General features: G+C 43.2%; 1 long non-coding RNA gene and 1 pseudogene across 3 annotated transcripts in view; one reads left to right on the top strand and one right to left on the bottom strand.

Moving 5' to 3' along the window:
- Window positions 1–22,732, bottom strand: part of LOC123284016 (dehydrogenase/reductase SDR family member 6-like) — a 30,151-nt pseudogene extending 7,419 nt beyond the window's left edge.
- The window catches only part of LOC139043140 (uncharacterized), a 51,080-nt gene continuing 48,997 nt past the window's right edge, over window positions 21,131–23,213 (top strand). Inside the window, exon 1 of one of the 3 annotated variants that reach the window (XR_011500221.1) lies at window positions 21,131–22,908. This is a non-coding gene — a long non-coding RNA (uncharacterized lncRNA). The remainder of the gene's footprint in view (window positions 22,909–23,213) is intronic. The other 2 variants (XR_011500220.1, XR_011500222.1) reach the window with 2 other exon arrangements.

Below are 23,213 nucleotides of genomic sequence, written 5' to 3'. Positions count from 1 at the left end.
TATTCATGTTGGTCAGTGGAACCAGGTGAAAGGGCATATCTAATTAATAGACACACCTACAGATATTAAGAAAATGAGAAGTCATTCCTAAGAAATAGGTTATTGAATGCTTTAGTTTGGACACATTGAATGTCCTTGCTACTAATAAGTTCTGCTTTTCTCCTTTCTTTTATGAGCGGTCAGCACATTTGGGTGAAGAGCCAAACAGTAAATATTCTTGGTGTTAAGAACCATTTGTTTTCAACTCTGCTGTTGTAGGATGAAAGCAGTCATTGCCAATACAAGAAGCAAACTGGGTGTGGATGTGTTCCAATAAAACTATATTTACAAAATAGGCGGTGGGCTGGATTTGGCCTGCAGGCCATAGTTTGCTGACTCACTTTGTATAGCATCAAGGAAGGTATTAATCCCTCCTTTTTATCCCTGGGCCAACCCAGGTGATTTCCACGGCAGAGCCCCTGTGTTCTGGGAGGCTCCTCTTACTTTCTTCCGCTGTCCTGTGAGCATGGGCTACTTTTCATCTTCCCCCCGACACAGTCATCCCTGGTCTGCTTCCAAAACAGTAAGCCCTGGTGACTCATGTCTCTTAACCCAGTGGTTTAGAATTGCCGCCACGTGCATGAGCAGCATGTAAACTGTTTGCCTCAGTGGCTTATTCCTGATGACTTAGGATCTCTCTCCCAACTGACTGTTAGACTGTTACCTTAACAGGATGGGACTCTTTCCCTTTTGAACTTGTCCCAATGACAGGCCACAGTAACAGGTAGTAAACAAGCTTATGGAGATCTCTCTCACAGTGGCAAGTGGGATGTCACAAAGGACAATTTCATAGCCCTGTGGAGCCTAACTCACCTGGACACACACAGTTGCACCTGATCCCCTGCTGGATGAAGTCTGCAGCCACGGACTTTGTGAGGCCAATCACGGCTGCCTTGGTTGTGCTGTAGACACATCTGTTCACAACTCCTGAGGATGAAGAGAAGGTTCGACAAGTGAAGGAATGAAAAACACAGTCTCCTCTAGAAAGGGAACACAAATTAGTGTCCCCAGTAACCAGTGTCATGCTTCCTCTCACCCCACTGTTTTTTAAAAATTGATATCAGGTTTTCTCCCTTAATAGGGTGAGTTTCTGAATTTAGGAAAATAGTATCATTATCGGCACAACTCAACTGAGACTCAGGTGTTGAGATGCTGCACTTAAATGACAAGTGGTTTTAGTTTTTCATCATCAGCTGGGAGAAACCTTAGGCAGATTCCAAAAGAAAATTAGGAGTGACATCGGCATCATGGTGGAGTGAGCTGTTCCCTTTGTCTCTCCCTCTTCGAACTACAACTAAATGGTCATTCATTGATCAGCAGAAGATACCCACACAGCACCTCAGGATGCCTGAGAGACCTGCGCAGCTATACATTTGAAGGGGGATGGACTACCCCTGGAGAGGTGGTGGAGATAGGTGAGTACTCTTCTGGTCCCCCAGCAGACCTGTACACGCATGCAGCTGCTCTCCCAGCTGGAGGCCCATAGTACTGCTGCAGCCCCAAGGGTGGGAGCGTGCCTCGGCGTGACCACAGGAACAGGTGATGGCAGCCCTGAGCCCCCGCACGATCGCTTTCTCGTCTGGTGGGAGAGCCCAGAGCCACTGCAGTCCCAGGGAATGGCTAGGCTCAGACCCAGTGGGGAGGCCCTGCCCACAAAGCACTAATGGCTGGTGTGACCTAGGAGCAGATGGCAGTGGAGCTGTGCACCCAGGCAAACAAATTCCCAGCTGCCTTGAATGCCCATAGTACCACTGCAGCCCCAAGGGGTGGACTGCAACTCAGTGGGACTGTGGGAGCAGGCAGCAGCCCTGAGCTCCTGCATAATCGCTTTCTTGTCTGGTGGGAGAGCCCACAGGGCCTCTGCAGTCCCAACAAGTGGCCCAGGCTCGGACAAGCAGGGCTGACAGGGATCACGGTGGGCTCAGATTACACAGGTGCTGCCCCCTCTCCAGTGGTGGCAGGTGGAATGTATGACCAGATACTATCAGTATGCAAATGCACAAATCCACCCCATTGAATGGTATGAAGTATATTAATACTCCTGACCAGAAGGAAAAAGACAAATACTCAGAAAGCAATCCTGAAGGCACAGAAGTCTACAATCTAAATGACAGAGAATTCAAAATGGCCATCATAAAATACTCAATAAGTTATGAGAACTCAGAAAGACCGTTCAATGAAATCAGGAACAAAATTAATGAACGGAGAGAATTCTTCACAAAAGAGATTGAAACTATAAAGAAAAAAACGATCAGAAATGTTGGAGATGAAAACACAATAAATGAGATAAAGAAAAATTTGGAGACCTTGAATGACAGAGCTGATATTACGGAGGATAAAATTAGCAATTTAGTGAACAGAAATACAGGTATTCCAGAGGGAGAAGAGAAGGAGAATGGAGCACAAAACTTGTTCAAAGAAATAATAGCTGAAAACTTCCCAACCCTGGGGAAAGAGCTGGAATTAGAAGTAAAAGAAGCTAAGAGAACTCCTAATTGCATCAATGTAAAAAGACTTTCTCCAAGGCATGGATTAGTAAAACTGGCAAAACTTAATGGCACGGAAAAAATACTAAGGACAGTAAAGCAGAAGAAAATCACCTACAAAGGAAACCCCACCAGGCTTTAATTGGATTTCTCAGCAGAAACCTTACAGGCTAGGAGAGACTGGAATGATATATTAAAAATTCTGAAAGACAAAAACTCTAAGCCAAGAATACTCTATCCAGCAAACATATCCTTCAGATATCATGGAGCAATAAAATCTTTCCCAGATAAACAAAAGCTCAGGGAGTTCATTGCCACAAGGCCCCCTACAAGATTTGATCAAGAAGGCCTTCATACCTGAAAAGAAGAAGAAAGGGTTTACACAGCCTTCAGCAAGGAGATAAACAGGCAGACAAAATCAGAAAATTGCAACTCTTTATCAGAACAGATTAGCATAACATTAAAGATGAAGGGAAGGAAAATATCAAGAATAAATATAGTCTCATCATTTTAACCACAAACTCACAACACAAAATGGAACAAGTTGTGACAACAATAATGCAGAAGGCGAAGGGGAAAGGGATGGAAACTGCTTAGTCAAAAGAGATAAGAGTCTATCAGAAATGGACTATCTCATCTATGAGATCTTGTACACAAAGTGCAGGTTAACCACTAAAAAAATCACAACTGAGACACAAATGATAAATAAGCAGAAAACTGAGAAAACCATCATAGAGAGCCACCAAACTGAATCATCCGTCTGAAATACACGGGATAAGAAAAAGGGAAATACAGAACAACTGGGAAACAAGTGATAAAATGGCAGCATTAAGCCCTCATATATCAGTAATCACTCTAAATGCAAATGGATTAAATTCCCCAATCAAAAGACATAGAATAGCTGGATGAATTAGAAAACAAGACCCAACAATATGCTGCCTCCAGGAAACACGTCTCAGTTCTAAAGACAAACAAGCTTAGAGTAAAAGGATGGAAGACAATACTCCAAACCAATGGCAAACAAAAGAAAGCAGGTGTTGCCATATTTACAGCAGACAAAGTAGACTTCAAGATAAAAAAGACAATGAGATGGGGCCAGCCTGGTAATGTAGTGGTTAAGTTCACGTGCTCTGATTTGGAGGCCTAGGGTTCATGGGTTCAGATCTTGGGCGTGGACCTACACATTGCCCATCAAGCCATGATATGGTGGCATCCCATATACAAAAGAGGAAGACTGGCATGGACATTAGCTCAGGGCCAATCTTCCTCACCCAAAAAAAAAAAAAAGGCAATGGGAGACAAAGAAGGGCAGTATATAACAACAAAAGGGACACTCCACCAAAAGGATTTAACACATATGTGTATGTAACCCAGGAGCACCAAAGTACATAAAGCACCTATTAACTGACCTAAAAGGAGACATTAACAGCAACACAGTAATAGCAGGTGATGTTAACACCCCACTTTCATCAATGGATAGACCATCCAGAGAGAAGCTCAACAAGGAAATAGTGGAACTAAATGAATTACAGACCAGACAGACTTAATAGATATATATAGAACACTCCACCCAAAAGCCAGCAGAATACACATTCTTCTCAGGTGCACGTGGAACATTCTCAAAGAAGGACCACATGTTGGGAAATAAGGCAAGCCTCAATAAATTTAAGAAGATCGAAATCATATCAAGCATCTTTTCCAACCATAATACTATAAAACTAGAAATCAACTACAAGAAAAAAGCTGGGAAAGAGATAAACATGCAGAGACTAAACAACAACCTACTGAGCAACCAATGGATCATTGAAGAAATTAAAGGAGAAATCAAAAAACAACTGGAGACAAATAAAAATGAAAATACACGATACCAACTCACATGGAATGCAGCAAAAGTGGTCCTGAGAGGGAAATTCATGGCAATATAGGCCCACCTTAACCAATAAGAAAAATCTCAAATAAGCAATCAAATTACGCCTAACAGAATTAGAAAAAGAAGAACAAAAAAGGCCCAAAGTCAGCAAAAGGAGGGAAATAATAAAAATTAGAGCAGAAATAAATGAATTGAAACCAAAAAAACAGTAGACAGGATCAATGAAACTAAGACCTAGTTCTTTGAGAAGAAAAACAAAATTGACAAACCCTTGGCCAGACTCACTAATTTAAAAAAAAGAGAGAAGGCTCAAATAAAATTAGAAGTGAAAGAGGAGAAATTACAATGGATACCACAGAAATACAAAGAATTATAAGAGAATACTATGAAAAACCATATGCCAACAAATTGGACAATCTGGAAGAAATGGATAAATTCTTAGACTCATACAACCTCCCAAACTGAACCAAGAAGAAACAGAGAATCTGAATATACCAATCACAAGTAAAGAGATTGAAACAGTAATCAAAAGTCTTCCAAAAAATAAAAGTCCAGGACCAGATGGCTTCTCTGGAGAATTCTACCAAACACTCAAAGAAGATTTAATACCTATCCTTCTCAAACTATTCCAAAAAATTGAAGATGATGAAATACTTCCTAACACATTTTATGAGGCCAATATCACCCTGATCCCAAAGCCAGACAAAGACAACACAAAGAAGGAAAATTACAGGCCAATATTGCTGATGAACATAGACGAAGAATCCTCAACAAAACATTGGTAAACCAAATACAGCATCACATTAAAAGGATAATACAACATGATCAAGTGGGATTTATTCCAGGGATGCAGGGATGGTTCAACACCTGCAAATCAATCAATATGATACACATTAACAAAATGAGGAATAAAAACCACATGATCATCTCAAGAGATGCAGAGAAAGCATTTAACTAGAGCCAACATCCATTTATGATAAAAACTCTCAATAAAATGGGTAGTGAAGGAAAGTACCTCAACATAATAAAGGCCATATATGACAAACCCACAGCCAACATCATACTCAATGGGGAAAAACTGAAAGACATTCCTCTGAGAACAGGAACGAGACAATGGTGCCCACTCTCACCACTCTTATTCCACGTAGTCCTGGAGGTTTTGGCCAGAGCAATTAGGCAAGAGAAAGAAAGAAAAGGAATCCAAATTGGCAAGGAAGAAGTCAAACTCTTGCTGTTTTCAGATGATATGATTTTATATATATAAAACCCTAAAGAATCCATAGGAAAACTATTAGAAACAAGCAACAACTACAGCAAAGTTGCAGGGTACAAAGTCAGCTTACAAAAGTCAGTTGCATTTCTATACTCTAATAACAAACTAACAGAAAGAGAACTTAAGAATACAATCCCATATACAATCCCAACAAAAAGAATAAAATATCTAGGAATAAATTTAACCAAGGAGGTGAAAGACTTACACAATGAAAACCTTAAGACGTTAAATGAAAGAAATTGATGATGACATAAAGAAATGGAAAGATATTCCAGGCTCATGGACTGGAAGAATAAACATAGTTAAAACTTGCATACTACCTAAAGCAACCTACAGATTCAATGCAATCCCAATCAGAATCCCAATGATGTGGAAATAGAACAAAGAATCCTAAAATTTACATGGGGCAACAAAAGGCCCCGAATAGCCAAAACAATCTTGAGAAAAAAGAATGAAGCTGGACACATCACAATCCCTGACTTCAAAATATACTACAAAGCTGTAGTAATCAAAACAACATGGTACTGGTACAAGAACAAGCACACAGATCAATGGAACAGCACTGAAAGCCCAGAAATAAACCCACACATCTACGGACAGTTAATCTTCGACAAAGGAGGCAAGAACATACAATGGAGAACGGAAAGTCTCTTCAATAAATGGTGCTGGGAAAACTGGACAGAAATATGCAAAAGAATGAAGTTAGACCATTATCTTTTGCCACACACAAAAATTAACTCAAAACAGATTAAAGACTTGAAGCTAAGATGTGAAACCATAAAACTCCCAGAAGAAAATATAAGCAGTACACTCTTGGATATCAGTCTTAGCAGTATCTTTTCGAATACCATTTTTACTTGGACAAGGGAAACAAAAGAAAAAAATAAACAAATGGGACTTCATTGGACTAAAGAGCTTCTGCAAGGCAAAGGAAACCAGGAACAAAACAAAAAGACAACCCACCAACTGAGAGAAAATATTTGCAAATCATAAATCCAACAAGGTGTTAATTTCCAAAATAGACAAAGAACTCATACATCTCAACAACAAACAAGCTGATCCAAAAATGGGCAGAGGACACGAACAGACATTTTTCCAAAGAAGATATATAGATGGCCAACAGGCACATGAAAAGATGTTCAACATCACTAATTATTAGGGAAATGCAAATCAAAAATACAATGAGATATCACCTTTTACCTGTTAAAATGGCTATAATTACCAAGAGAAAAACCAAAAAATGTTGCAGAGGATGTGGAGAAAAGGGAAGCCTCATCCACTGCTGGTGGGAATGCAAACTGGTGTAGCCACCATGGAAAACAGTATGGAGATTCCTCAGAAAGTTAAAAATAGAAATAACCATACCACCCACCTATTCCACTACTGAGTATTTATCCAAAGATCATGAAAACATGAATGTGTAAAGATATATGCACCCCTATGTTCACTGCAGCATTATTCACAATAGCCAAGATGTGGAAGCAACCCAAGAGTCCACCGACTGATGAATGGATAAAGATGTGGTATATATACAACGGAATACTACTCAGCCATAAAAAAGACAAAATTGTCCCATTCACCACAACATGGATGGACCTGGAGGGTAATATGCTAAGCAAAATAGGCCAGATAGAGAAAGACAAACACCATATGATTTCACTCATATGTGGAAGAAAAACTAACACATGGACAAAGAAAACAGTTTAGTGGTTACCAGGGGGAAGGGGGTTAGGGTGTGGGCACAAGGGGTGAAGAGGCACCATTTATAAGGTGCACAGAGTTCATTGACCTCCCCACCTTCCAAGGATACTGGGCCTGGGCCCTACACAAAGGAATGTGTCTGGGCTCAGGGCCACTTCGGCCCTGACTCTAAGGCACAAGTTACAAAGAATGAGTCCTGTGTCATGTTCCTTGTCTGGGCTGGCCACCCTGACGGGCACCTGACAGGACTTTAGAAACATCCTATCCATGGGAACGAAAAAGATAGAAGCACCCCATCTGTGGGAACAAGAAGAAATAACTCAAAATATCCAAATGTCTAAAACCCTGAGTCAGAACCCAGAGAAACCTTAGGGTAAAAGGGAGTCACAGGCATAGAACAATTGGGAGTCTCACTGAGGAAAGGACACCTTGCCTCAGACCCGGACAATCGGCACTCCCACCCGCCGTACAAACTATTGGGACTTCCCCAGCTGATTGTGGTGTGGATGTTGTAAGTACCGATTTGTTGTTCTCCCTTATGCCCACTCCTTGTTCTGTTTCCCTTTATCCAAAACCTTTGATTGCTGAAACAACCAAATAGCCTTGGCGGTGCCTGTCATTCCTTGCCCTTTGCGGCTGCGGGCAACATATGGTGACTGAAAAATAATAATGCACAACTGAAACTTCACAGTGTTATAAACTATTATGACCTCAATAAAATAAAAAAGATAAAAAAAGAAAACTGGCGCAGTGGTTAAGTTTGCACGTTCTGCTTTGGCAGCCTGGGGTTCGCCGGTTTGGATCCCGGGTGCGGACACAGCACCGCTTATCAAGCCATGCTGTGGCAGGTGTCCCACATATAAAGTAGAGGAAGATGGACATGGATGTTAGCTCAGGGCCAGCTTTCCTCAGCAAAAAGAGGAGGATTGGCGGCAGATGTTAGCTGAGGGCTAATCTTCCTCAAAAAAAAAAAAAGAAAGAAAAGAAAAGAAAATTAGGGTAAAGCAAAGCAAAACAAAAGACCAAGAAGCTTAGGCATTTCTTTGCATTTCTCTCTCATGCAGGCTTAATGTGTGTATCCTCGCAAAGAGAAGGAATGTTCTCTCAGCAGTGGCTATTTCTTTTTTTGTTTTTTTTTTGTAACAGAGCTTTGTATGAAGTGCTGTGACAATACGGGAAGTAACTCTGCCTGTGGGCTTGGGGGGGTGCTTCACAAAGACAGTTGATCTGGGCCCTAAACGAGAAGTCAAGTTGAAGGGCCAGGATTGCAGTGCAAGATGGAGATAAGGGCACAGTCTGGCACACATGGATTTTCAAGTTTAAAATGAAATAGCTGGGGCCAGCCTGGTGGCTCAGTGGTTAAGTGCGCGTGTTCCGCTTTAGTGGAACTATCACATGGTGGAAGACGTGTGTTTGCCTGAGCCTCTCCCCGCTCCCCGTTTTGGACTGTGAACTCTCTGGGGGCAGGGGCACACAGTAGGTGTTCAATACATTTTTGATTAATCAAATGAATAAATGTTTCCTTCTCCCACTTTGATCTCCACTGCCATATCCATTAGAAGAACTAAACGGGAGAGCACAAAAAACAAACTTTCATTTAATGTCACTGGATCACATGTAAGGTGAAAGGACTGGTAGACAAGGAACTTAATACTAATTTTAAAAGAGCAGTTTTGAAGTTATGGGTAAGTTTTATCATATCTGCTATGCTTGTTTCCAAAACCCTTAGCTTGTGAAGATTATGAGTATGTTCATCACAACCCCCAGAGGAAAACAGACTTACCTTTGATGCTGGAAGCCACAGAGGACATGTTGATAATATTGCCAGATTTGTGAGCAAGCATCTGCCAAAATAAAACAAATAATAAAAAAAAAAATGCCACTCTGCAGGCTAAAAATACTACCTCTTTAAAAGATCTGCATTTACTCTGGGTTTGCAGAACCATCTTATTAGCTGTTAACATGAAGTACTATTAAGCAGTCTTAACAACCTCCTCATCACTGCTGGGAACTGATGGCAGAGTACACTCTCACTGGCAAGAACATCTCCCAGGGGGACTACCACCTTCCCTGTCACAAGAGTATCAGCAAGACCGAGGATGAACTCTAAGCCAGTGCAAATGAATGTTCATATTTACTGTGTTCCTGATGTTAGAAAACTCTTACTCCAGTGAACACATTATTTGATGAATACCTACAGTGGCTGGGTATTGTGTAGGTCCAGGAGATTCAAAGATAAGTGACACAGTCCCTGCCTATGGAGAGCTGCCAGTCTGACTGGGTGGCTGACATAATCAGCATCCAGAGACAGCATGGGCCTTCACAGAGAACAGGTGGTGGGTGGTAGGAAGGGGCCAATCCACTGTTGGACACTCAGAGGAGGGCTCCTAGGAGGAAATATGTGGGTCGATTTTTGAAAACTAGAGTATTAGTGTAACCGTGGGCCCTCCAGGACCAGTTCAACTGACCCCGTCTTACCAACAGAGTAATAAGAGTGGGTTTTCAGGAACTGAGAGTCCCCCCTTGTCCAGTTCAGGCCAGGTAAGACCACCATTCCATCAAGTGGGCCTGCGCAAATGCCTGTTAAGTAATCTTTTTGACATCAAAGGGCTGAAAACTCCACCCTCAGATCATGCCAACATCACCATTCTGTGAATATGCGTCCTATGAAGAGCCATGGAGCTGACTGCACTTGCACAGATCATCACTCACCTCATTTCTCACCTCCAAGTATCCGTCTCCACCCTTCAGACCACCCTGCCCTTCATCCCATAAATTTTGCCCCAAGTCCTTGATCAGGGAGACAGATCTGAGAGAATACGCCTCCTGTCTCTTTGCAGATCAAGCTAGCAATAAAGCTTTTTTCTTTCCCCAAATCTGATGCTGTAATTAATTGTTTTTTTTTCCACGTGCATTGGGTAGGAGAACCCCATTTTTGTGGAGTAACAGTCAGAAAAACAAAAGAGAAGCGTGTTTTAAGGAATGAGAACCATAGGTATAAAGGTTCTATTATGGAACTGGGGGGAAGGGATGGGTCTGGCTGGAAGGCAGGCCCTGGGAGGAAAGAGGCCTTAGAGGCCAACAGGGACTAAATTTAGGAATTTGGGATTTCCCCTGAAGATAAGGCAGGCCTTAGTGCAGAGGAGGAGCGGTATGTCTAGATCCGGGGATTACAGGTTCCTCTGGCAGCCTATGCTGGAGACGACTGGAAGCTGCAGTAGTGGTTCGGGAAAGGAGTGGTAAAAGCAGACACAGCAGGCAGAGCTCAGTCCATGGCCACATGCACTGATGGCAGCCTCCTGTCAAGGGCAGTGTTTCCTAAAAATACGTCCTGCAGGATTTCCCCACTCAATTGTGAACTTTGAGAGAGGAGGGTCTGGGGCTGTGTTGTCCTCCTAGACAAGGGGCACAGTAGGCGGTCAATACGTTTTGATGAATTAAGATCTCCTGAGGTGCTAGTTTAAAGTGCAGATTACTGGGCCCTGCCCCAGACCTAAAAGAATATATAATGAAACAGGCTGCTATGACTTAAAAAATGTTTTGTTTTCAATGAACTTACACTTTATTAATTATAACATATACGTATGTTTTCAAGATAATATTATGTACATGCAAGGGCATGGGTACTCATAAACGTTTTGGAGGAAGAAGCAAGAGGTTGAGAGAATGGGCCTAATGGGCACTAACTTTTCATGGAAGTCAGAGGCTGGGAGGATGACTATAGAGAACAAGGGGAGATGGTGGCCACGAGAGAGTGGGGAAGAGTTCAAATAACTGCCGGGAGGAAAAGGGAGAATATCAACTAGAGAACAGAGGAAGGAAAACCAGGATATACTCTATCATGAAAATCAAGTGAAGTTTCTAAAAGAGCAGAGTCTTGAGAGGCAGTGTAAAGGGTCTAGAGAAAAAAGTCACTTCCGTTGGGGTGAGTTTCTCCAGTAGCTTTCAGACAGAGGCAGGAATGGAGACGGTGAATGATCGAATGGATCAGGGATGAGGCTGCCAAGATTATACATCTCTTTATGGTCATCTTCCTACTTTCCGTTTTGATACTTAGCTACCAATCATACTAAAAGCAGAGAGTCTGAAACCAGCCTATGGCATGGTGCTGGAGACAGCGAAGGACACCGGGAGAGGCTGAGGTGACCCACCAAGTCAAGGAAGATGGAGGGGAGAATATATTTAACTCAACTTGTGTGTCTATAAAATAAAGAGAATCATAATGAAATGGGGTCCTCATAAAAAACACTAGGAAAATTAGTAGAGTAGAATGGTGTTGAAAACTAAGCCTTAAAATTATTCTTTCTTATCCATTTTAGCAAATAACCCATTTTACTTTATTGTTCCAGTTTTATTGAAATATAATTAACATACATAATCCATTTTTAATACATACAGCCCAACTTAATATATAAAAATGGGCTATTAAGTGAGTTCAGTCTCCAATCTTCTGAAATGCAATAATCTCTCAGGCAAACTAGAATTTCGCGCCTAGAGATGCTACTGCTGCCCCAACACTGGTACCATACATTCGGCTGGGCCTGTCTGCTGATTCTCCAGCCCAAAGTCCTTGCCTCCCTCCATGCTGCCTTCCTACCCCCAGCTCAGAACCTGCTGTCCCGTGTGATGCTCCCTCTGCCTGCCAAGCAGCAGCCCTCTGTGGCCCATAAAGTGGAGTGTCTGTACATAGTAAGGCCACATAGGACTGATCTTCCAGAAGCTCAGGCAGGGCTACAAAGGTCTCTAAAGATCTCCTCTAGCTGTATCTAGTCAGTCCCACTCTGACTCAGCTCTTCTGTCCCCATCAACCAGAACTCAGCTCCTAAACTTGGCAGACCTTGGCTCCTTGGGTCTTCAGTGATTCCATGCCTGACCCCAACCTGGACTGATAACCTAGATTCACTTACTCATTCAACCAACATTTGCTAAGCACTTCCGTGTGCTAGGGACTCTTCTACAATACAGCAAAGGAGGAAAAATCCCCAAACATCCAAGCCCTCCCCAGATCCTTGTCGTAATGGATCTTCTTTTCTAGTGGACCTTGGATTCTGCACTGACCTCTTACAGAATCTTCAATTTGTCCTCTGCCTTTTGACCGATCTTTCAGTCTTGGAATGTCTATCCATGAACAGAAATTTCCTACAAGTGTTCCTATATTTTGACCACCTGACCTTGCAGATCTGCTTGGACTCCAAATCCTGGCTTCCTCTGGAAAGTTCTAACTGGGTATATGTGTGTCATGGTTAACGAACACAAGAGGATCCTAGACAATTACTGCTGGAAGGGATTGTGTAATCTATCACCCTCATTTTAAACAGAAGAAACATGGGGCTGGCCCTGCGGTTGAGTGGTTAAGTTTGCGCATTCCGCTTCGGTGGCCCAGGCTTTTGCTGGTTTGAATCCTGGGTGTGGACATGGCACTGCTCATCAAGTCACGCTGAGGTGGCATCCCACATGCCACAACTAGAAGGACCCACAACTAAAAGTACACAACTATGTACCGGGGGGCTTTGAGGAGAAAAAGTAAAAATAAAATCTTAGAAAAAAAAAAAAGTAAATAAATAAATAGAAGAAACACATGCTGAGAGAGCCTAAGTACCATCTCCTAGGGCACCTGGCGAATTAGGGGCAGAGCTCAGGCTGTGCCGAAGGTTTTTTGACACCAGAGTCTGACCTTGGGGTCAGGTTGGTTAGGGTCACCTTAACAAGTGGCACTGACTCCTTTTGATTCCCCATCCCACTGGTTAATATTTTGGGGGATTTTTTTCTTTTCGTTTTTTACAAACGAGTGTCATTGTTTCATATGGATTATTGTTAAGGTGCTTTAAATCACAGGCAAACTCACTAATTTGCAAGTTATTGTTCGATATTTTAAAAGTTAACACTTACAAGTGTAAATTTCAGCTCCACTGTGCCTCACACCTACGTTCCTCACTGATACTCGTGAAGCACTGCAGACACGAACAAGCTCATTTTACAAATGAGTCTCACACGTCTCACCAGCTGTGACGGACGCTCTCCCCTTTTACCACAGCCTTTGCTTCTCCCCAAATCCTGTGTTAAGGACCAGCCTTCAAAAAATGCATCCAAGTTCCAAATAACAGATTTTCATCACCTCCAGATAGGTAAAAAAGGCAATTTATATTTTTAAAAAATTTGCTAGTTCAACAATCTGTGGGCCCACCCAAAGATCCCTTCTAGGCACTAAACAAATAGATTAAAAACAAATTCCTTTGTTACTAAGTCAATTTCTCTAACTTTCCTTTTAGCATTCATCTGCATCCTTCTTGACATTAGGTTGAATGTTCAGAGCAAAGTATCAGTCCTGCTGCGCCATTAAAAAGCTCTTCTCCTGCCCCGCACAGGGCAGCATTCAGTACTCCAGTCATCTCATCCAGCAGGGATGGATGGAAAGAATGGCTCTTCTGCATTTCACTAGGATTTAATTTACAACCTTGAACTGAGCTGGTTCTGTACTCAGTCAACCCGTCCATTGTCTGAGCCCGTGCTGTCTGCCACTGCTGGCTTACAAGCTCATTTGAAGTCAACATTTTTCATATTTACACCTGTCTCCCCTAGAGCACCTGGTGTGGTGCTTTGTATCAAAAGGTACTTAAAGCTTATTTGTATAACAAAATGAAAAACATTGATGAGCTGTGTGAAGGCTGGAGAATTCAAGGGTGGCAGACTCAGGAGGAATACTCTCTCTTCAGCACATGCTGTCTCTCACCTCTCTGGAACTTCAGTGGCTCAGCTAAAGACAGGAGAGTAAGGAGGGTACTCAAGGTACAGAAAAGCAGTGGGGTACATCCATCCTGAGAGCGTGTGCCTAGTCTTAGCTCTAACCACTTGCTAGTTATGTGATTTGGGCAAGTTACTTAACCTCCTAGTTTCTTTCTCTGTACAGTGAATGGGACAAAGTAGTACCTACCTCATCGGATTGTTCTGGTCCCACAGGCCTCCTGCTGTCCCTCTCCCTGGAAGCTTCTCCCCAAACACCTGAATGGTTAGCTCCGTTGCTCCATTCAGCCTCTATGAAAATCTCACCTTATCAGTGAGGCCCTCTGGGACCTCTCTAATAACTGAGCTTTTTTTCTCTTCATAGTACTTATAACTACCTCACATGTTATATGTTTATTTGATTACATATTATCCTGTCTCACCTCTCCAAAATGGAAGTTCCCTGACAGAAGGGACTTTGTTTAGTTCTCTGATTTGTCTTCTGCACCTAGAATGGAGCCTGGCATGTAGAAAGTGCTTAATAAATATTCTTTGAATGGATGAACTGGAAGGTCAGACGAATTAATTTATACTAAATGCCTTGGTATTTATGTTCACTACATGTTAGTCATTACGTTAACTACCATTACTCTTCAGCACATGTGAGGATTCTTTCTGGATGCCCAGGATGGAGACCTGGAGACTAACGTGGTGGTCATCCTGGTGGTGGTCACCTTACTTTAGGAAGAAAGGCCTTGATCATCAGGTACATGCTGCGGACGTTAAGATTCATTGAGAAGTCCCAGTCTTTCTCCTCACAGTCCAGGATGGTTCCATGATGAACAAAACTGGAAGAGTAATTAAACAATGGGGAAAAATTATCATTAAAAACGATTTCTATTCCACTTCCTTTTCATTTTTATTTTCATTTATTGACTTAGACCATTGTCCCTTCCCTAACCAAGACTTTTAACAATTCAAACATAGTATCACTTGGTACATTAGGTAAGTAAGTGTCTCAACAACTTAAGGTAAAAAATTTGTTATTTGAAAACAAGATCCTTCTTTTAAAAGAAGGCGGCAAGTGTCTGGAGCCCCCAAACATAAGAAGCTCTATACCAAATGCACAGGAAATATCAACGCCATTACAAACAACTGAGGACACTTGCCCCAGTGGACTCTGATTTCAAGAGCAGCAGTGCCCTCAGGTGGCAAGAACTTATCATTCTCAAGGGAAATCAAAGTTGCAGGGAAAACAAGTATCTCACCATCTCAGGGCAGCAAAGTAATATCGCTACTGTACAGTTCTGACATACTGAGTAAACAAAGCAGAACAAAAGAAAACCCTCAAAATAGCCTTTGCTATTTTCCAAGTCACATTTCCTCAAGGAAGCTTTATAACAATGGGGTCCTAATTGATTTCACTGTCCCCTGGACCAAAATTATGTAATTACTTATAAAATATTGTCAGTTGTGATTCCCATGTACCACTGTACTTCCAGTTCAATCAAATGACAGCAAGAACCACATGCTATATTTCTATATCCCTTACTTTGCTGAAAATTTAATAGATGCTCAAAAAATAATTTTGCTAGTTGATTTTTTCATGGTTCTGAATATATTCTTCTATGAAAGATGAGCAGATTATTTATAAAATAGATAATCATAAATTGTTGCTTTAATTTCCATACATTGTAACACATGATAAACTATGAATAGACAGACTTTTTTCATACTGAAACATGATTAGGAAGAATCATAAAAATACATAAGAAGGCTCTAGGATTTTTCTATCAATGCCACAGTATAAACGTTAACACCACACAAGAAAAGTGGAACATCAGACTCTATCTACTTAGTCCTGCGTAAGCCTCAACTGTCCTCATCTCTACTGTCATGCCTGAAAAGGGAGAGTGAGCACAAGCACTAGCTGCTCCACATGGGGCTGCTCCAGCTCCAGTCTCTCATCCTTCAAGCATGGTTCAGCAAGTTTGGTACTACTCTATCAAGTTCAATTAAGCCATTCTCTTTGTGCTGTATATAAAGCAACAGAGTGAAACTTCTTTTGCTGGGATTAATTGCCCTAATAAGAAATGCTGCGCTTGGGAGGTAGAAAGAACTTGCCAGAATGTTGTGCCAACAAATGGGGAACATTCGCATTTCAATAAACTGAGTACTCAGTTTTTGGCAGATATACTTTGCCTTAAAGACACTCCTGGAAAACAGTTTTTAATTTTATTTTATAAGTCTTAGTGGAACATCAGTGACAAGTCCACTGGTGTGAGCCTGTCCCCAGCCTTAGGTAGATCAACAGCGTTGGATTGGTAGCAGTTGTCTTGAGTATCCTTAAGTGCCTTTAGGCCCCAAGCACATGTCAACTTCTATGGCTGTTTTACTTGCTGAATCTTACTTGTAACAAAAATTCTGTCCAAAATCCAGCTTTATTTCCTAAGGAATATATTAGGGTTCACAAAGAATAATTTGGCCATATTATCAAATTTCTTTTAATAAAAGACATAGAAAACTTTCTGTGAGGAGAATGAAATTAAAAAGTTATGAATTACCCAGCAACATTAAAGAGAATGTCAACTCTCTCAATTTCATTGGCAAACTCATCAATTTGTTTTTTTTTTTGTGACATCCAGGACTCGAGTCTGAATACCTGAAACATAAAACAAGGGAAACTATTTACTTATACCCATAAAAAATGTTTAGTCTTGTAGATGTAGCTGCTTTGAAGTACAAAGATTACAGTATCTGTCCATTTTGCCTTCATAGGATTGTTGACCATTGGTAGGGTCTTAAGAATCTTAAGAATCTCATTAATAAAAATCTTAAAATCCTCCCCATCCTGAACTCCCAATAACACACCTCTCTTTCCCTCCCTTTCTCTTCACTCTCTAAATTGAATACTAAAGGCCTTTTCTGAGAAAAGACTTTACAGTGAAGTATGAATGATCTATATTAGATGCTTCTCAGTGAGCCAGCAGTAATAACAGAGCGCAGGCTTGCTCTTTCCCCAGAGGCGAGTCACTGCCCCAGGAACACTGAATCCTATCTGAGTGAGGGGTAGGGAAGGGCAGGGCAGTGAGACAGGAGACTGCTTCCATTTGTGCACTTTACCTTCATGTCAATTCCATTATTTATTGGAAACAACTTTGTCAGTCAAGGGTATAATCACTTATTTCTGCACTAAATTGCGAGGAGAAGAAATGAGGGGCCAGGAGAAGGGATGAAACACTTGAAAGCTAGACATGAGAGATCCAGCATTGGATCTCAGAGACACACTGTAATAGTTACTAAAAAACCCCAAACATTCTCTAATAAAAGAAAGTCACTATTTTAATGTTTTTAAAAAAAATATGGTTTATTATTCTTTTATAGATATAGAAAGAAAAGATTATAAACATAGAAAAGGAGAGAAAGGGGAGAAAGTTTTGGGAGGACTTTCTTCCCTTAGTACTTTTTCAATACTTTTTCAGTACAACAGCGTTTTTCTGACTTGGAGTTAAAATTCCCTATTATTAAAATTAAATAATTTTCCAATAATAAATAAACAATCCAATAATTAAAATAGCATAGTCTAATTCCGTTCATGAATTCAATGTGCTAATTTGCATTTGATTATATAACCTGTTCTATTTTGCTGGAAGAATTAACTTTCAAATGAGCTGTCTGTTCTGATTTCTTTCAGAGGAACTCTAGTTGAAGTCCTTTGATGCTGGAGTTGAGTTCAGTGTGGTGCAGTAAGGGGTGATACACAGCGAAATAATTTGCATACTCTCTTAGGGTTTCTGATCATATGTGACTTTAGGGCTGAGCTGTCTCCAATATGGTAGCCACCAGGCACATGTGGCTACTAAGCACTTGAAATGCAGCTAGTCAGAACTGAAATGCGCTGTAAGTGTACAACACACGTGAATTTAAAAGATTTAGTATGAAAAAAGAATGTAAAATATTCCATAAATTTTTTTTATATTGAGTATGTTAAAATGGTATTTTAGATATATTTAGTTAAATAAAATACATTACTAAAATTAATTTTCATCTGTTTCTTTTTACTTTTTAAATGTAGCCACAGGAAATTTAAATCACACACGTGGTTCACATCATTTTCCTACTGGACAGCACTGTGCTGAGTAGGGCACAGAAGTGAAAGTTGTCATTAAAAGTTAACGCAACAACTGTTAAATTTCACATACAACTTTGTAATTAGGTACAAAATCCTTCAACATGCTGGATAAAAAAAATTTTAAGTATACAACTTTTATATATTTAAGTTTACAGATTTTTGTCTGTAGGTTCACAGAATATAGATTTGATATCAAAGAATCAGGCTCTAAGAAGAAGGCCGGTGGAGCTGACCAGCCAAGTAATTTTCTTTCAGCAGACGAGTACTGTTTTTTATAATACCTTATGGACTCTGAATCCCAAGTTCAAGCTGCTGAGTTGCTTACCCGGGTACTTTTCCAGTTCTTGAAGTTTGGACTCATTGATATCTGTGGCTATGACTTGGGCACCTTCTCTTGCAAAAGCCTGGAAGACAACACACAAATGAATCCTTTGTTTACTTGGTTAAGCTGCTCTCATGAATAGAAAATCCTTTAGCCTTTTCTCCCTTTATCTTATTTTCATTGTTTTCCTTATACATGGGTGGAATTTCAAACTATCTAGTCTCACTTAGCCCTTCCCATTGTTATTTTTATCATTAATTAGTACAACATGACATACATTGTGCTTGTCATCTGACTTTATCCCTTTTAGTAACATCAAATACAATCGTGTTTTTAAAAAACTAGGATTCTGTTATTAACACCTCTCAAAATACTACTATTCTGTGATTTGACAGCCTTTATTCCATTTCTGAGCAGGTGACTAAACCCAAAATAATGAGAAAAATGGGTTATTTCAACACTTTTCCTCCTAAGAGTATACTAGTGTATTTACAAATATCAAACTAATCCTACCGTTACAGTTAAGCTGCATTATTAGCTCAAGTGAGGACTATAATGTGCAAGAAGCTGCTATAAATTACAAGGTAAAGGTAACCTGATAGTCTTAGAACTCTGGAGTCCTATGTCTGAACTGAGGTGATTTCAGAGGGCTATGTACTCCTTTAGGCCCGCTGTAACAAATTTATTACAGTGCAGAGAAACTGAGGCAAAGAAATAAATTCTCAGCGTCAAAAGTTATGAGACGTCACATAATAAATATGTGAGGTAAGCCTTGCTTCATCTGCCTGGGATCAAGAGTAGCAACTTTTATTTTTGTAACTTAAGACAACAGAAGCACAAAAGCCAATAAAAAAAAGAAGTAGAGCAGAATTAAACAGCCATGGGATCTGTCCACGTGATTCAACACCTCCAAAGGCAGGAAGCAAACAGAGATAGTAACTTACTATGGCAGTGGCCCGGCCGATCCCCTGAGCAGCAGCTGTCAGGACGATGACCTTCCCATCAAGTCGACCCATAACGGAACCTGCGGTTTAATCTACAGACACGTGTATTTAATGGCATGCACTGTAGACATGGTCCTATGCAGTAACATCTAGAATGAATGGTTCAATGTACTCCTTTAAGAACCTGAAGATGGCACCTCAGCACAAATATTCCCACCATGAGAATTCTCCAAGAGCGCCCACTCTAGATACCTAGCTTTGTACATCAAAACCATTTGGCACAGCCCACTCAACTGATACTCAGTAAGAGACAGACATTGGACTTGACCCACCTTTCGGTTTTTTGAGAACCCAATGCTGATCCAGAAGGGGTGGAGTCCTCCCCTCCCCATCCTCCCCGCTGTGCCCGCACGCACTGCTATGCCACTGGGCATGTCCTTCCTGCTTTCTGTCCTGTAAACTTCCGTTGGGTTTGCACCATCAATCATTTCTAGTTTGTTTATTTATATTCTTATTTTTGCAGGGGAAGATTCGCCCTAAGCTAACATTGAACCAGGAGGCTGAAGTGGAGTGCACCAAACTTTAACCACTAAGCCATCAGGGCTGGCTCTCATCTGTGGTTTTTCCTTGTCCCTTGGAAAGATTTCACCATCGGCCTCAGAAAGTCACTGAACAAAAGAACCGGAAAATCAAATCATGTCCAATACCCCCATTTTACAGATGAGGAAACTGATGTGGCCTGGTCCAGGTGAGAGAGACAGACGAAACGCAGGCCTCCCCATAACGCTGCCGATCCTCTTCTCAAGCTTAAGCCGGCGGGAGTTAACGCTTTAACAGCCACAGTCAGTCACTTCTGACAGGCAGGACTGAGACACTGTGACCGGGGGAAAGGTGGCGTGCATCAGGTCTGACCAGTGCCGACTGCAGGGCGCGCGGAACGGCTAGCGCTGAGGTCGGGGTGGCGAGGAGTCAAACGATGATCAAATGAGGTGGTCTTCAAGGAGCCAGGCTCTCTCCCCCATCCTGCTGTTCTCAACGTGTGCCTCTGACCTCGCGCCAAGTCACAACATGGCTGCTATGTCCCAAGGCACCATATCTGCATCCGCCCCAAAAAACACCAAGGGAAGGAGCAAAAGCCAAAGGTCTTTCTACCCAAGAAGGAAGGCCTGCTCAGAACCCCGGCCCACGTTTCACCCGCCAGCCCTAGCAGCCGCGGGGGCCGGCATGTGGGGGCGCCGTCTTCCCCCCTCAGGATGGGAAAGGCAGGGAAACGAGCTGGGAGGGCGTTGAGCGAACGCACTCAAGCAGCACGCGCGCACACACACCGCGCCCGAGAAGGCGCAGGCGGCTTCTCCGGCCTGGGCCCCTAAGCCCTTTCCTCCTGAGCCCCACTCCGTGCTCCTCAGCCACGCGCGGCTCCGCCCGCCGGGGGCGCTCACGCGGGCAGGCGTCAGGCAAGCGGGGGCGGGGGGTGTCAGGCAGGCGGGGGCGGGCGCACCAGGGGGGCGGGGCGGGGGGGCGTCAGGCAGGCGGGGGCGGGCGCGCCCGGGGGGGGGCGGGGCGGGGTGGGGGGGCGTCGGGCAGGCGGGGGCGGGCGCGCCGGGGGGCGTCAGGCAGGCGGGGGCGGGCGCGCCGGGGGAGGCGGGGCGCGGGGCGAAGGCCCGAGGTGTGGCCCGGTCTCGCGCGCTCCTTCCCGCGTCCCAGCCGGCGTCGCACCCGGGCCTCCCACCAGCCGGTCCAGCGGGCCTCGTGTCGCCCGGACCCCTGCCGTCCAGCCCTCGGCCGCCCGGGGCCCGCGGCGTCCACGCGCGGACAGGAGGCGGGCGTTCCAGGGGGTGCCCCGCCGTCCCCGCCCCTGCCCGGGCGCTCGCTCCCTCTGCTCCCAGCGCTGCCCCGAGCTGCCGGCGCCCGACTCCGGGACCAGCTCGCCGCTGCCCGAGGCGCTCCGACCGCGGCCGACCTCGCCAGCCACCAAGAAGCCCAGCCACTCTGAGGCAACGAAATTTTCACTGGTTTTCCCCCTTCTTACACGAGAGGTTCATACTCACTTTAAACTTGGGGAGAGTTGAGATATTTTCAATATGTACTTTAGGAATGAGAGACTCCAGGAACCTTTACCCACCCCCAGTCCTGAGCGTGCGGATCAAACGCTGTGACTTGAGCCCGTGCGCCCTGCGGCTCTGGGCGCCGGGCTCCGGGCGGCCTCCCCGCCTTTCTGGGCCCGGAGTTTGGAGCCGAAGGTTTACTGTTAGGTCAACTGCACTGCCACGCTAAAACAGAGTTTTTGGGAAAATGAGTTGCAAACATGGCCTGAAATGGTAAATTCCAACATGAAAAGCAAACGTGATGGCTTTCTTACTGTAAACACTGGAATCAAAGTGTTAATTTTTCGTTATCAGAGGCAGAGCATTTTCGGGAATTCTGTCTTCATGAACCCGGAAGAAAAATGTTCACTGAAAAATCCTCTCTTCTTTGGTTATTTTGAAAAACTTAAGATACCAGACTTCCAAATGCACCCTAATCCTGATCTAACTGCTAAGATTTCCTGAAATAAGTAACGTGCAGAGCAAAGCAACACATAAAAATTAAACATTTCCTTTTCCCAGTCCATTTAAAGTTTCATTGAAAAAATACCAGGAAATCTTACTTTAGAGTAGCAGCAGGTGGATGGCGTCCTCCAGGTCACTGCGCGAGCGGCAAACGGAGACCGACCTTCGTGCAGACAAGTCAGGCGCTTAATGATGAATGCTGGGATGTGTAGTTCAGGTTTCTTCCGAGTTTGCTGGTTCTGTTTCCTTGAGTTTTTAAGGATTCGCACATTGGTATACTCAATGTGTGTACGTGCTGCCGTCTAGTGGAGCTCAGGTCGAACTGCTAACTCCGAGTAAACGGTGAAAAGCGGAAAAAGCCCCCGCAGCATGCTCAGGACTGGAAACCACTCCCTTGGCTTTGACCCCTCTCAGTCCCTGTCGTTTGTGTCTACTACGTGCCGTTCTGCGGTGTTCAAGATGGAATGAGGCAGAAGTCGCATGTGGAAGACGGCAGAGCCGCGAAACAGAAGGAGCCCAGGTCACTGAAGATACTAGAGCCTTCTCTCCTGGCCCTTGACATGATTGCTGAGAGGGCAGCACACGTTCTCTCGCGTTGAAGGTATGGTTGTGGTTCTCTTGTGACGCGCCGTCTCTTCTAACACTAATACACGCTTAGTGGCGGAATGCAGGCGTCCTGACTGCACTGGCGGTGGCGTCAGGGAGCAGGTTGAGCCTCAGTGGGAGTGTGGAGGCTTCAAGGAAAGAACATGCTGGGTAAGAGCAAAAAGCCAAGTCTGGCTGAAGAGAACAGAGACACAAGAAGGAAAAGAAAGGACTGGGTCACGTGAGCCCTCTACACTAGGCTTCGTAACTCCAACTTTCTCAGGCAGGTAACTGAGCAGAGTGAGTGTGTAGGTTGTTTGTGCACGTGCTGTTTAAGTGGGTTCACTCAGCACCCACCCAACTCACTTTCCCCTGCCTCCTACACTGTAAGGGTGATAAATAAGTGACAAGCAGTAGGCTATATTGGAGGATATGAGGAAGCCATTTGGTTTGAAACTAATTTGACCTGACCTTGTTTTTCCAGAAAGGTCTGTTGAGCATGCATTGTACATCTGCTTTAAACGCTTACAATGTCCCAAAGACAAGAACAATGCCCTTAAAGATAAGGAGGTAGCTTCCCCCCACATCGGCA

The sequence above is a fragment of the Equus asinus genome, unplaced genomic scaffold (genome assembly GCF_041296235.1).
Source record: "Equus asinus isolate D_3611 breed Donkey unplaced genomic scaffold, EquAss-T2T_v2 contig_176, whole genome shotgun sequence".
Classification (NCBI taxonomy): Eukaryota; Metazoa; Chordata; class Mammalia; order Perissodactyla; family Equidae; genus Equus; species Equus asinus.
The sequence above is the reverse complement of the archived record's forward strand: the minus strand, read 5'-3'. Positions and strand labels throughout refer to the sequence as shown.